The following is a 13,023-nucleotide window of genomic DNA, read 5'->3' on the forward strand; positions in this document are numbered from 1 at the left end:
TTTATTGTAAGATATTTCCTTCCCAATTTGATGTGTCTCACAGTATTTTTCTTTCATTCACGCTTGTCCCATTTCTCTTTTGAGCATCAATCTCCTGCTCACAAACATCTTATATAATCTTAAACTTGGCCTTATTTTCCTATTTCTCCTTCATCCTCAAAACATGTCACCCCACACCGAGATTTTGTTCTCTTCTCCTCATTTCTACTGTAGTGCACTTTTCCCTTGAATATTTTAAAAATTTCTTCTCCCCAGGTATTCTTTCTGTATCATCATAGATTTGTTCCTTTTTCTTTTCCAGTGGTACTCCATCACACACCAGTCCCAGCTTTCAGGATTTTGTGTGGAACACTGCAGGGTTCTGGGAGACAACGCATATTACTGGTAACACAGCAGAGATTTGCTTACAGGGCTGAAACTATGTCGAAACAAGTTTTAAAGAAGCAATAAGATCCCCTAAAGCTGAAAGTACCAGTATAAGTAGGGGTAAAAAGCAGATTCATTGACTGCTATTACTATTCACAGTAGCTGCCTATAAAATTCCACAGGTTTGGCAGTGCATTAGTCATATACACTTTAAAAGCATGGCTAATATGCTCTGTTTCTTTCCAAAGCATCACCAAATGTGTATACCACTTCTTGAAATCTGTCCTCTCAATGACCTTCTTCTCTTAAATACTTTCAATTAAAGAAGAAAGGAATTTTGGATCTGTTACCAAAAACTTCATTACTTCACCCTGCAGTGGTCAAACATGAAAAGCGTCATTACAGAAGGAAAACAGTTAGCATTTTCTAATGGTCCTGCTCTACTTACCAAACCTTCATTAGTTCCACAATTAAAAAGCAAGCAAACTGTTCAGGCACACACAGCAGCAGGCAAGGGCTCAGAATACTCCAATATTTTCACCTGTATATTGTTTAAAATGTGAGATGCCTCATCAATCACTTGACTCCTTTACAAGGAAAGTGTCTCTTGAGACCACTCACACAAGAATCATTTATTGCTGAGTTTCAATGTGAAAGACAGAGCTGTTCCTCAGACAAGTAATCCTATTTTTCATTCACGTTTTGGCAGGGCAGAGATGCCAGGTAAGGGTTCCATTATGCATTGTACAAACACAGAAATGGCAGCCCTTTCTCCAAAAATTTATCAAAGTCAAATATCACCTCCTGGAATATTCTGTTAGAATTCACCTACAGCTTGCATCTCCTTTTCAGTGCAGGTCACCGGTGAAACCTCCTGGCTTGGTTTACCTTCTTTGATGTATTCCAGTGTAATGGCAATACATATGAACACACAAAGCCATGAATTACAGAACTTACATGTATCTACCGAAAATCTCAAAAGCAGACGAAGAAAGCTAGACAAACATCTTGGCAGTTTCATTCCACTTGTAACCTGAGCAAGACTTCAGCTAGATGTATGACCACTCAGACAAAACAGAACTGCTTCACAGCAGCACTACAGTGACAATGAAGGGCCACCAGAGAAGATATGGATTTTATATAATTAAGCAACAATAATGACATTATAAATGGGAAGAAAGCACTGTCACCCCCATTTTATGAAGCTAGGAGGCAGGATGATTTAGGGATTTGACCAACACCTTGGAATGAGAGGGAGGAGCAAGAAGAGAATGCAGGCTGCATCCCACCACTTCCCTCTGATGTGTAGCTTACTACAGATGAAGGAGCCAAGCATTCACATCACATTGCATCTGGCAAAATTTGCCCTGAGTGAGTCCTTGCCATTGATCTGTAGTGAGCAGCCCCCCAGAAGCAAACTGCTCCAAGGATGAGTGATCATATAGCACCTTGATGCAGCAGGTGACTTATTTAACCACATATTTCTCATTTGTGTACAGTTTCAATTCCATTTCTGCCCCATGATTTTCTTTTATACTGTCTTTCACATAAAAATCAAATACTCATCCTAGCAATACTAAAAAATGGCCATTGCTTGCTCAACTTTTCCACCCCAGGCTCCTACGATTGACTTGAGAGTAACAGAACTTAGGAGTTTATTGGGTTGTTTTTCTCCTCTAAAGACTTAATTTTCAGATGAAAAACATCCAAATAGACCAACTGTGTCTTTTACAACTAAACCAGTACACATTTTAACTGCATATACTGCAGTAAAGTCCCATGAACTTACTATTCCATACAGGCAGTGAACTGAGAGAGCTCTCACTTTTCATAGCATCTTTTGGCATAGTTTATATTTAAATAATAACAGACAGGATCATTTTCATCAACATGAGAAAAAAAGAAGCTCAGATCTAATCAAGAGACAGTTGTCTCCTGACACTGCCTGCTCTATGCTTGCTTGAGCACGTAGGCAGCAGCTGGCACTTCCACAGCTTGATCATTACTACTGCTCTTCAAATTATGCCTGTCACACAGGTTAGGAGAACATGAGTAATTAAACATAAACAGTGTCATAAAATAATAGTAAGAAAAAAATTAATAATCATCCAAAAGAGTGTTTGGGGCAACTCCCTACAGCACCTTGGATTTCTGCCCCTTCTGCTCAGACAGTTTTCCTCTGTGTACTTTTTAATTATTTCCTTCATGAATCCTTTAAGGCAAAGAGGTTTGTACAGGTGGGAAAAAAACATGTTCTAGAACCGATGAGAACAGTGATATGCGAAAAAGAGAAATGCCAATTAAGTATTCCTCAGCTACTGCAGGCTGACTCTAAATTGCTTATGGCAAGGACTTTATGCCTCACTACGAAACTGATAGTTGGAGACGCATGGATTTTAAAGGATCTTAAATGCAAAATTTCAGGAGCTGCTTGTTCCTCATTTGAGCCGTGCACTACAGCTGGTCACCTGGTGCAGTATCTCTCTTCTGGCGCATCAGCTCCTTATACCAAGTTCAGTATGTAAACCATATGCAGCTCACTGCAGAAATTCTGCAGTCCTGCAGCCATACACGTAGATGTATGCCTGCTTTTGCTTGTATAGTCAACAACCGAACAAATTCCTAGCTCAGTTCTCTTAAAAAACAGCATAAAACAACAAAACAATAAAGACTTAGACTTTGGACCATGCTATTAACAACCCTAAGCAGGCTGTTGTAGCCTATTTTTGTGCACATGGTTACTGGAACTGAGCATGCAATTCTGGTAATTGCATACAAAAATGACCAGCTACATGAGTAACGGGACATTTGTCATCTCCAATTCCTACTGTGTAGGAACTGTGTGCAATGTGTGATCCTTCATGATAGCAGACATGCAAATGCTATGTAAGAGCAGCACTGTTTTCAGCTGCTTTACATCCAGAATAGTTATTCACATATTTAACTAGAAGGTGCAACCAACCCAATTTACTCCCACTCGGTGTGTGTTTTGCGTGGGTATGAATTAGACAAAGTACAATGTAGGGAAGACTCGTGCCTGTCTACATAAGAAGAAAAATAAGTGTAGCAACATACATAATGTTGAACACATTCAAATCCACATATTAAAAGAACATTTAGAGATGGCTCCTGTTCTCATTAGGTAATTTTTGCTCGTGTGTGCCTCAAGTTACATATTTTCATACAAACTTCAGCATCTCTCCGAAATAAAGCTCTTCTTCCCACAAACCCTAAGCACTTCAACTTCTATATTCAAGGCTGAAATTGTTTAACTGACCTCATCAGAGGTGCTAACTAGCGTACTAAAAGTATGCCAGCAATTCAATACACCTGCTCATGCTACCTAACAGAATATTTTTTGGGAGAAATGCTATTTCTGGGGAGGAGGGACTTGCACATTCTCATGCAATCTCCCACTGAAATCATCAGGAGCCTGGCCAAGAAGTGACTGAGTGGGCTAAATACAGCCCAGGCTTGTAATGTTCATCATCACTGCTGGTAGCATCCCACCAGGCTAAACTCATAAATTTGACAGTAGGAAGAAATGAACTGTCCCCATGTGCCAATATTCTTGCTCTTTATATGCCTGCTGGATTTAGTCCTTTTTCCACTAACATGAGGGAAAGACCACTTAACAGCAGATTCTCCTCTTGGCTTCAGGGCTTGGTTTAAGCTTTTTCTTTCTCAGGATCAACAGGTAGCATAGGAGGCATATCCACCTTGGCTCCTCCTTGGGTAAAGTGTCGTTGGACATTCCCAGTATCTCCAATTGCGGTTATTTTTATCTTCCATTTGATGTTTTGCTACTACACCTTTCTTCCTTTTCCACCATTACCTTCCTCCCCATCTCCATAAAGGCTCCATCCATTGTCTTCCTATTTCTCAGCCCAGTGCAATCCCCACCTTCTGCTTTCCTAAGGTTTTCTACCTTTGACATATATGAGTATACTTCAATCTCTGGCCACATTTCTGAAGAGGGCATTCAGTTAAGTTGACTTCCTTCACTAATCAGCTTTTCAGCAGAGTTTGCTTGACAGGACTGGGGCAAATTATACTCAGATTCATTAATTAAGATATAATAAACTCCATGTACTATTCAGCAATGTGCCATATGTGGCAATAATAAAAAACAAAAAAGGTAGATGAAACCAGGAGACCCTCTGGTTGATTTGTGGACTCAAAGTATTTCTGGGAAGGTCACAAATCTCCAAGATATCTCCACAAATTAGGTTTTGCACTCGCATTTCTAATTTAGCTGAAAGATGTGTAAAAACATATGCAGCCAGACAGCTCCTTGGCTATACATCTAAGGAAGCTCAAAGCATAAGTTATTACTTCCAAAGTCACTTGTAACTTATGCTCACTAAATTGGCTCCAGATCCACCCTTTTCAGACAGTAGTATAGGAATAATTTATTCTTCTGGTGAAAAGCACCCATTTTAGCTAAACCACACCCCCATCTGGGAATCTCACCAGCAGAAGTGCCAAAGGCAGAGGGATTCAGAGGTGCAAAAGGGCTATTGGAGGCCGGTGAAACAAGGGTGAATAAAGCACAGTATGTAATAGTGTCTGTCAGCACACTGAAACATATAACCTCTCCCTAACACAGGGGGTCCGCAACACAAATCCGAGAGGAAAATTTGTTCCTGTGGTTCAATCATCACATTAGATGAAGAGGTTTCCTTGCTTTTAACATCCATTTGATTTATACCAGAAGTCCTATGGATAGTGGTGAAATCATTGCAACTTTCTGCGTGTTTTGATCTATGTCCTCAATGTGTATCTTGTTTTCTCCCATTGAGAACGTGCTGTACATAAATATGGTACAAGAGGTTTGAGAGCTCTAATTCTACACATCTACTCCAAATGCCAAGTTACCTGCCTAGCCAGTGCAGATAAAAAACCTACATAAGCTAGGGGCTTTTCTCTCACCTCTTGCACTGGAAACCCGAGTTGAATGAGGTACATGAGTCCAGCCCCTTGCAGTAGCAGCAGTGACTTGAAGCGATCTGTGCCACAAGAGAGTTAACATTCCCACGAGAGATTGCTTCACTAGCCATCTACAGAAACACTGACCTACATACAAGGCTTTTCTTTCCCCAGATGAACTCCTGCATCAGCAGCTACCCAACAGGAACCTCCTCTTGGGAGATCTTTAATAGCAGTAGCTGCTGAACGAAAGGAAACTGCAGAAACACACTTGTTGCCAAACTGTGCGTTTAGTTGGAAGGAGGAGAAACAGGTGGGGAAATCACTCTTCAAACAGTGTTTACTAGCACAATCAGCACCTGAGGCAGCACTTATTCAGGTGCTGAAATTACAGAGAAGTTTTATGATGAGAAATCTATTCCTCATATGACAGCTATATTTCTCATCATGGATCATAAAAAGCAGATGATCCATCGGATAACTACTTGATTGTAACGTGCATCACAGTAAAACCATCAACCTTCTGTTTTGTTTTATGACCCCAGTTACATCTGGAATGCTTTCAAGAAGGATGCTGATGTTCGCTTTGGGTACAAACTGACTCAGGGAACTTACTGATTTGCTACTTATATGGTAGTAGATAATAAGAATAAGGAGGAATGATAGCAGGAATACCTCCTATTTTCCGACCAGGAAGACCACTTTATTACTACCAATATAATTTTATTGAATATCCTTCTTGGACCGGACCATAAAGAAGGTTCTTAATTGTCCAACACTTTTCTTTTTCAGTCTAACAAACTATTCCTTTCAGTTGTCTATTTCCTCTAACATTAGAGATCTTTTCCACAACTACTTATTCAATAATAGTAAGGATACTAATAAAGCCAGTATTTGTAGAACTCACACAGTTCCGCATTTCTATAATAACAACAGTGATTTCTTATCTTTACACAGTATTTGTTGTCAGATAATTTCTAATTCTTGTCCCCTTAGACGCAGAAAAAAAGATGAAACTACTATTCTAAGGTTGCAGAGCAAGCCACAAATGAAATTTCTGATTTATCTAAGAGTATGTAGTAGAAATATGAGCTGTGTTGTAAGGAAACACCCCAAAGAGTCATGTAACCAAAACCAATTTTTTGCAAAAACTTAAAGATCTGCTCTTGGAGATGGTTGTGATCTCAGCAGAGTGCAAAAATTGGAAAAAAAAGTTGTCCTTACTAATGTGCAGTCTGTCTCTTTGCTTGGCAAGATTACAACTCCTTAAACAAAAAAACCCCAAACTAACCCTCCGGTCTTACACAACTCTGCCAGGAGAGCTTGCAATTTCACTGGACAACTGAGGTTGCTCTTGAAGTGTGGTGTTGATACACCAAATATTGAAATCAACGACACTGAGCCATAGCTCAATATTCAAATCAGTTCTCCATGCAGGAACAGCATGTCTGTAACAAGCCAGGACATTGACTAACTTCATTCTTGAGCTTAACCAAATGGTTTAAAGCAATATATATTTCATACTGCCCTGCAAAAGCTCATCTGTGCTAGGTATCATCAAATAATTTCATTCATTCCAAGTACCAGACTTCAGTCGTTTTTTTTCCTGACTGAATGATAAAATTCAGATGTTTTAAAAAATCCTTCTTCCCTACATGTGCCCACCCAAGCAGTAACAGCAGGCCTTCTGCTAAACCTGACAATGAAATTTGGTTTTGGAGAAAGACCAAACACAGAGAACTTCAGTGTAAACAATAATTGTTTTGGAAAATTATGAGTGTACCAGCCTGGGGTAGGGGAGTTGTAAAGAAACACATTTTTGCCAGCTCAACAGACCGTATCAAGCTCCTACCTTCTTAATGGACCATGAGTCCCTTAAGCCTCTTATTGTACAGTGCAGACCTCCTCCACTGCACTTACGGTGGTCTGAGCAGCCCTTCACCTCAAATCTCAGCCTTCCTTCAAGTGGCTGCAGAGATCTCATTAACCTGCATCTATAATCTCGTTTCTGCCCCAATTGATGGGGAATCCAATCCATTCCTTCGTGAGACTAATGAACCCATACATCCTGAACTGAGCACCAAACCCTCCCACTATGTTTTGCGCAGTCACACAAATGCATTTTCCTTTTGCAATAATTCCCGTAGAGATCCAGCTGGATCCTAAGGGGTCTCTGAGTGGCAGATACCTGTCAGCAAAGCCAGCTATGCCTCTGTGTCTGCCGACTCACTGAGCTGGGTAGCAAGAAACAGAGATGAAGGGACTTATCTTTTTACTTTGCTTACGCTACAGATATTGGGGAGGAGCACGGATGAAGAGAAACAAAGATTAAGTGATGGAGGAAAGTGCTTTGCTCTACATCCATAAGGACAAAATGAGCAGGAATAGGGACTACACTTAGGAAATAGATGGGTTGTCTCTCTGTTGAGAAGTAGGTGTGCTCATTGAAGGCCCTAGAGAACCTTATGTGTCATTAAGATGATGAAAGGAACTTCAACACCTGCTTGTCTGTGTGCAAACAATGCCCCTTCAAGACCTAGATCATGCTGCATGTAATAAAGTACTAATGGGATGGAAACAATGCACTGGCAGGGATGAAGTAGGGCCTGAATTACAGAATGGAAAGGAGACAGCAAGCAATACATTGTCTTTCACTCTTTTGTTTTTTATCATAATTACTGAATTTAAGCTTAGGGGTATAAATAGAAACTGGGAGTTTAAAATAAGCAATGAATATCTTGCCTGTATCCACAGAAAGTAAGCCAGATGCTTTCAAGTGTTGCCACTGTTCCTACAATATTTAAGTTATCTAAGAGAACTGTTATTTCACTCTGCAGAGGAGACACTGCTATTTCAAGTATTTCTATTTAAAAATTCATATTTCATTGTAAAAATATAAGACCTCTGAAAAACAGGCCTGTATCTACAAAATCAAGAAATACATTGGAAGCACGTGGTTTTAGATGCTCCTGTTACTGCAAGCACCAGAAAAAAAAAAGAAGACATGAGCCACCTTTCTTCTTCTTCCACCTGGTTATTAACTACTTTTATTCCAGTTGTTCTGTACAGTAAGCAGTGTCCTCACATGTAGGAAGACAGAAGCTTCTGTTTTATAAGGAAAAATTCCTTTTGTCAGATAATCAAACTGGTAATTGACGGTTTTTCCACAGTGCTTTTAAGGAGCTAGCCTCCATTCATCTGCTTATGTCTTCTATTGTTAATACAATAAAAGTTTGGATAGTCTCTGATGAAGGCTAAGAAAAGTGAAAGAAATGTACATGTTTTGTTTTTTTTTAAAGTCAGGATATTACATTATACTGTTTGTATCTGGGGAGGGTCCATCCTGCACCTTTCTTTTAGTACAATGTTAAAAATATGTCTTTCATGATAGCGAATTTCAGTAACAAGACATACATTTCAGTTTTTCAAGATTCTGCTCTAGGGCTTATTACTATACTTTCTCCTTGAAGGCCCTGTCCCCACCCCTGCTGCAATATCTCTCTGCCAAACCAGCCCAATGTTCTCACATTTTAATTGAGGCTAACTGGATCCATCTGCCGCATGACTCGGGGGTTACTCTGAACCTTGAATTCCATTCTTATGCCAGATCACTGAGATTCGAGTCCTCTTTTAAGAGAATGCTGTTTTCTCTTTAAATTCTATATGAGGGAAGTTTAAATTTTAGCACAGATGTTTGCACAGCAGTGAAGAGCTGAACGAGACACTTGACACATCTCTGCCAAGCATTCTAAAGTCAAAGGTGATGAACATATCTGCTATGAGGCTGCTACTCTGCCTCATAGCCTGCTTGCTCTTATTCATGATGCTCAAAGGCCACATTTTTACAACTTGCTTTTTTTGAGGCCTGGACCTGAAAGTGTGCTTTGGCTGTCACAGAGACCATTTCTGTCCTTAAGCATTATGATGGGCAATGCTTACAAACACCTGCAAACAGAGACGAGAAATACTTCTGCCAAGTAAGTGTCTAAAATGGACACTAATGTAAGGAGGCACTTCTACTTTCATTGCTGGCAGCCAAAGAGAAGGCAGCATTTCAAAAGTAGTTCCTGTGAGTGGGTGAGTGTGTGCATGGGGAACAATGCTCACACAAATTGGAGCGTATGATTACTTTCTCATTGGCAATTGAAGAATCACAGTATCATTTTGACACAGCTTGGCCATGGGCTGAGTTTTAACTGAGTAATAAACACATATCATATTACTACAAATGCTATTATAATATTGCATAGAAGTAACTCCTGCTGATTTAACAGTGCTTGGAAAAAATAACACAGCATTTGTCTCCATGGAATAAAATTCTTCAAGATCCTGGCAATTAGTTGAATGAAGCAACAGAAGCAACAAAAATACTAGAAGTGCTAAATAACTAATGGGAACCAAACTTGAGCAGCTTTCCCTATGCCAAGAACTGTAGAAACCTGATTTTGATTCTTGGCAGTTCTGTGTTTAACAGAGCTCCTAGTGGTTTATATTGGTCTAAAAATTAGGATCTCTTTCCATGAGTTCAGTCTTGTCACTCTTCCCAAAATTCGGTTTGAAGCAGCAATGAATCAAAATAAATTGTATACAAATTGAACAAATTACTATAAGTGCAAAAAGTATTTGGTATGTCTTGCTAAATGCTTTGGTCTGGACAAATCTTGGGCGAAGAATTTTGAAGTCACTGTCAAGTGCTGAACTATTCCACTAGAGATTTGTCTTCTGTGCTCTCCAAAAGGCTGAAGGGCAATAGCAAAACATGACACACCTCTCCAAATATTTAAGCAACAACGAACAATGGTATGAGACAATACTGCAAGATAGTGTTGCATGCAGGGAGTGTTGCTGGCCTTGAAGTCACCTCTTGAAGTGTGGTAACACCCTAGGGTGTCTCCTGTCATTGCATCACTTAAATATGAGCTGGAAGAAAGAAACTTTAGACCTTTAAAGAAACCTATTTTAAGAGAGAAATTATTAGCAGATGGAAGCTGGTGGAGAAAGGACTTTGATTTCTGCTGGCTTAATCCCCACCAGGGTTTCATGTATGTTCAAAACAGTGGCACCTCCTGAAGGAAAGGCAATATGTTAGGTCATTGCTGCCTTTAGAGCCATTTCATCTTCCCAGTGAGCATGTCCTATTTTGAGGGCCATCTGCCAACAACTCGACAACAGAGGCAAAGTGGGCTTTGGTCACTGTTCTCCTGCACTGCTTGGTCCTGTGGAATACTTGGATACTACTTGGCAGAAATATCCATGGCTCTGATTCACCGTGAAGTTTGCACAAGAGCTAGTATAAACTCTAAGGTGGATCTACCCAAGTATTTCAATGTCTTCATCTCACTGAGCAAATATTTTCAGGTATCATTCTAACTCAAAGGTTTTCCATGTTTGGTTCCAAACGAACCTTTTCTATAATGTTGTTTATATTTGGCTACCTGCTGAATGAAACTCATGGGCTTCTATGAAGCTATGCTGGGAAGGAATTTGGCCTACTTGTTTTAAAACAGAATGTGCTTGAAAAGATGGGACATGGGATGCAAACTGGTTGTATTTTATCTTGGGTTGTTTCAGATAAATAGGGTCTGTTTTCTAGTAGGCTGAAGTGCATCCATGTGACCACTGCTTCACAGGAAGTAAAAAGGAAATACCTCCCTTTCAACTGCAGCCATCTTACTGTGTTGAAATCCAAACATTCAGAATAGCACCATAATCAGAAACAGGAGATGCACGAGTTTAAATTACGTCAAATTCGACATAGATGTGCAGTGGGTCACCTTGATTAAGAGCATCATGTTTCACCTGCTAGAAACTGAGGACTGTGATTCCCATTCTTTGCAAAGACAACTCTGCCCACGCCTTATGTTTGCTGAAATCATTACTGACAACACTTACTCTGCAAGTGGAATATTGCATGTGAGCAGGGAAGTAAACTCCTGCTTAATCGTGGGTGTCCGCTGCTATACACTTTGAGAGGCACACAGCATGATGGCCCCAGGATGGCGAATAGCTCTGTTATTGGATACAGCAAGCCATGATGCAGGGAATAATGTTTCACCAAACAGCCTAAGTACACCTAATAAAAGCAAACGCTGGGATGTCGGTTTAAGTGTGATTTTGAAGTCAGGCTTTCAAGAATGTGATGAGCTAGCCTTGTTTTGCTGACATCACTGGACTTCCAAGAGGTGCAGGTTGGCGTTTTTGTCCAAAGTCAACGTCTACAGGACTTGTGGATTTTGCTGTGTCACCTTCATGCAACCACACAGGTCTGACATAGTGCTCCACAGAACCAGAGCTGAACACCATGAGTTTATCAAGTCAGGATGCTGGCTTAATTTCAAATACAAAGCTTGGTGCACTTTCAGGTGTTTCAGAGATATTGTACACTGATCTTACATGATATGCAAATTCATGAGTGCTAGCAGTGAATGGATGCACTAACTTCCTTCCCTAAAACTGAAACAAAATTATATAGAAACTCTTCATGGTACAGATTGGCTTTTTGAAGTCCTAAACATGTTTAAATTGATGTAATTTTTGTTTGCCTTAAAAAACCCCTCAACCCACAAACCAGTAGATCTTCCTTTTAGCAGACTACATGCACACCTATATGAGTGAAAGAAGAAATACACCCTGTATCAGCGTCAGGTGAGGATACAGTCATGCACAGAGATACAATCAAAGTAATAAAATGATACAAGCATGTTTTAACATATTTCTGTTTCACTTTTCATGTTTACTTAACATCAGCACCATAAATAATGAAAAGGAATTGCCTGGCTTCAGTCTTGGTTAGCTAATGAAGTATGCTACAGTGATACAAAGTTGTTGGAATGTGTGAAATACAGATACTTTGTACTACATACAGACACAGCAACAAGACAGGAAGAGATAACTAAGCAACATTTATACAGTAAGTGTAGCAGTAAGAAAAGATTTGTTATTGACCTGAAGTTGTAATAGCTCAATATCATTCTTACAAGGAGTCCCTAGGCAGAGCTGAACGGTAACTTTTCATTTGCAAATGTATAGAGAGTTGATAGAAAATAATTTCCCATGATAAATCTTTTTATGATTCTTCCATTGTAATTTGTAAATAATTAATAAATACAAGCTTGCAACAGGCAGGTATCTGTGGACTCTATTAGCAGTTAACAGATAAAGGCAGAGGCATTTCTATTTACAGGTAAAGTTCTTGGAGAAAATGGACCTGAATTATTCAATCATCTTTGGCATGAGAAAAAAAAGATTGTCATGAATTCTAACATTTATTTGCATACATTCAGGCAGTCCTGTATGGTTATTATGTATATGATGTCATTGTGCTTTTAAATTGTAGAAGATATGAATGACTTAGCATATAAAAGAATCCCTAGATGTCATTAGGAAGCTGTGACAGTCATTCCCCCTTTAATTTTCCACAGAAACCACCAACAGCCAAAGTGGTTCTGGAGCAGACGGCTAAGAAAACAGAGAGGCAGTGGGAAAGCCCTGCTTTTGAACTCAGGTGAGATGAAAGATAATTATACTGGCTGCACTGCTGGGTTTTTTTTAACTGCTTGCTTAGCATACAAGTGGTGCAGCTGGAATGCTGCTTGCTGTCACCCCAGTAGGCAGACAGGTACCTTGGGTGCAGAAAACGCAGAGTTCCTGGTGCGTCTGCTTGCACTGCGCTGGCTCCGTGCTTGTTGGGACCTGCACGGTCTGTAGGACACACGGCCTTTGTGTCAG

General features: G+C 39.9%; 1 protein-coding gene across 2 annotated transcripts in view; it reads right to left on the bottom strand.

Annotated features, from left to right (window-relative positions):
- GMDS (GDP-mannose 4,6-dehydratase) overlaps positions 1–13,023 on the bottom strand; it is a 412,789-nt gene that overhangs the window by 12,874 nt on the left and 386,892 nt on the right. The window lies entirely within an intron of this gene.

This window comes from Corvus hawaiiensis, chromosome 1 (genome assembly GCF_020740725.1).
Source record: "Corvus hawaiiensis isolate bCorHaw1 chromosome 1, bCorHaw1.pri.cur, whole genome shotgun sequence".
Classification (NCBI taxonomy): domain Eukaryota; kingdom Metazoa; phylum Chordata; class Aves; order Passeriformes; family Corvidae; genus Corvus; species Corvus hawaiiensis.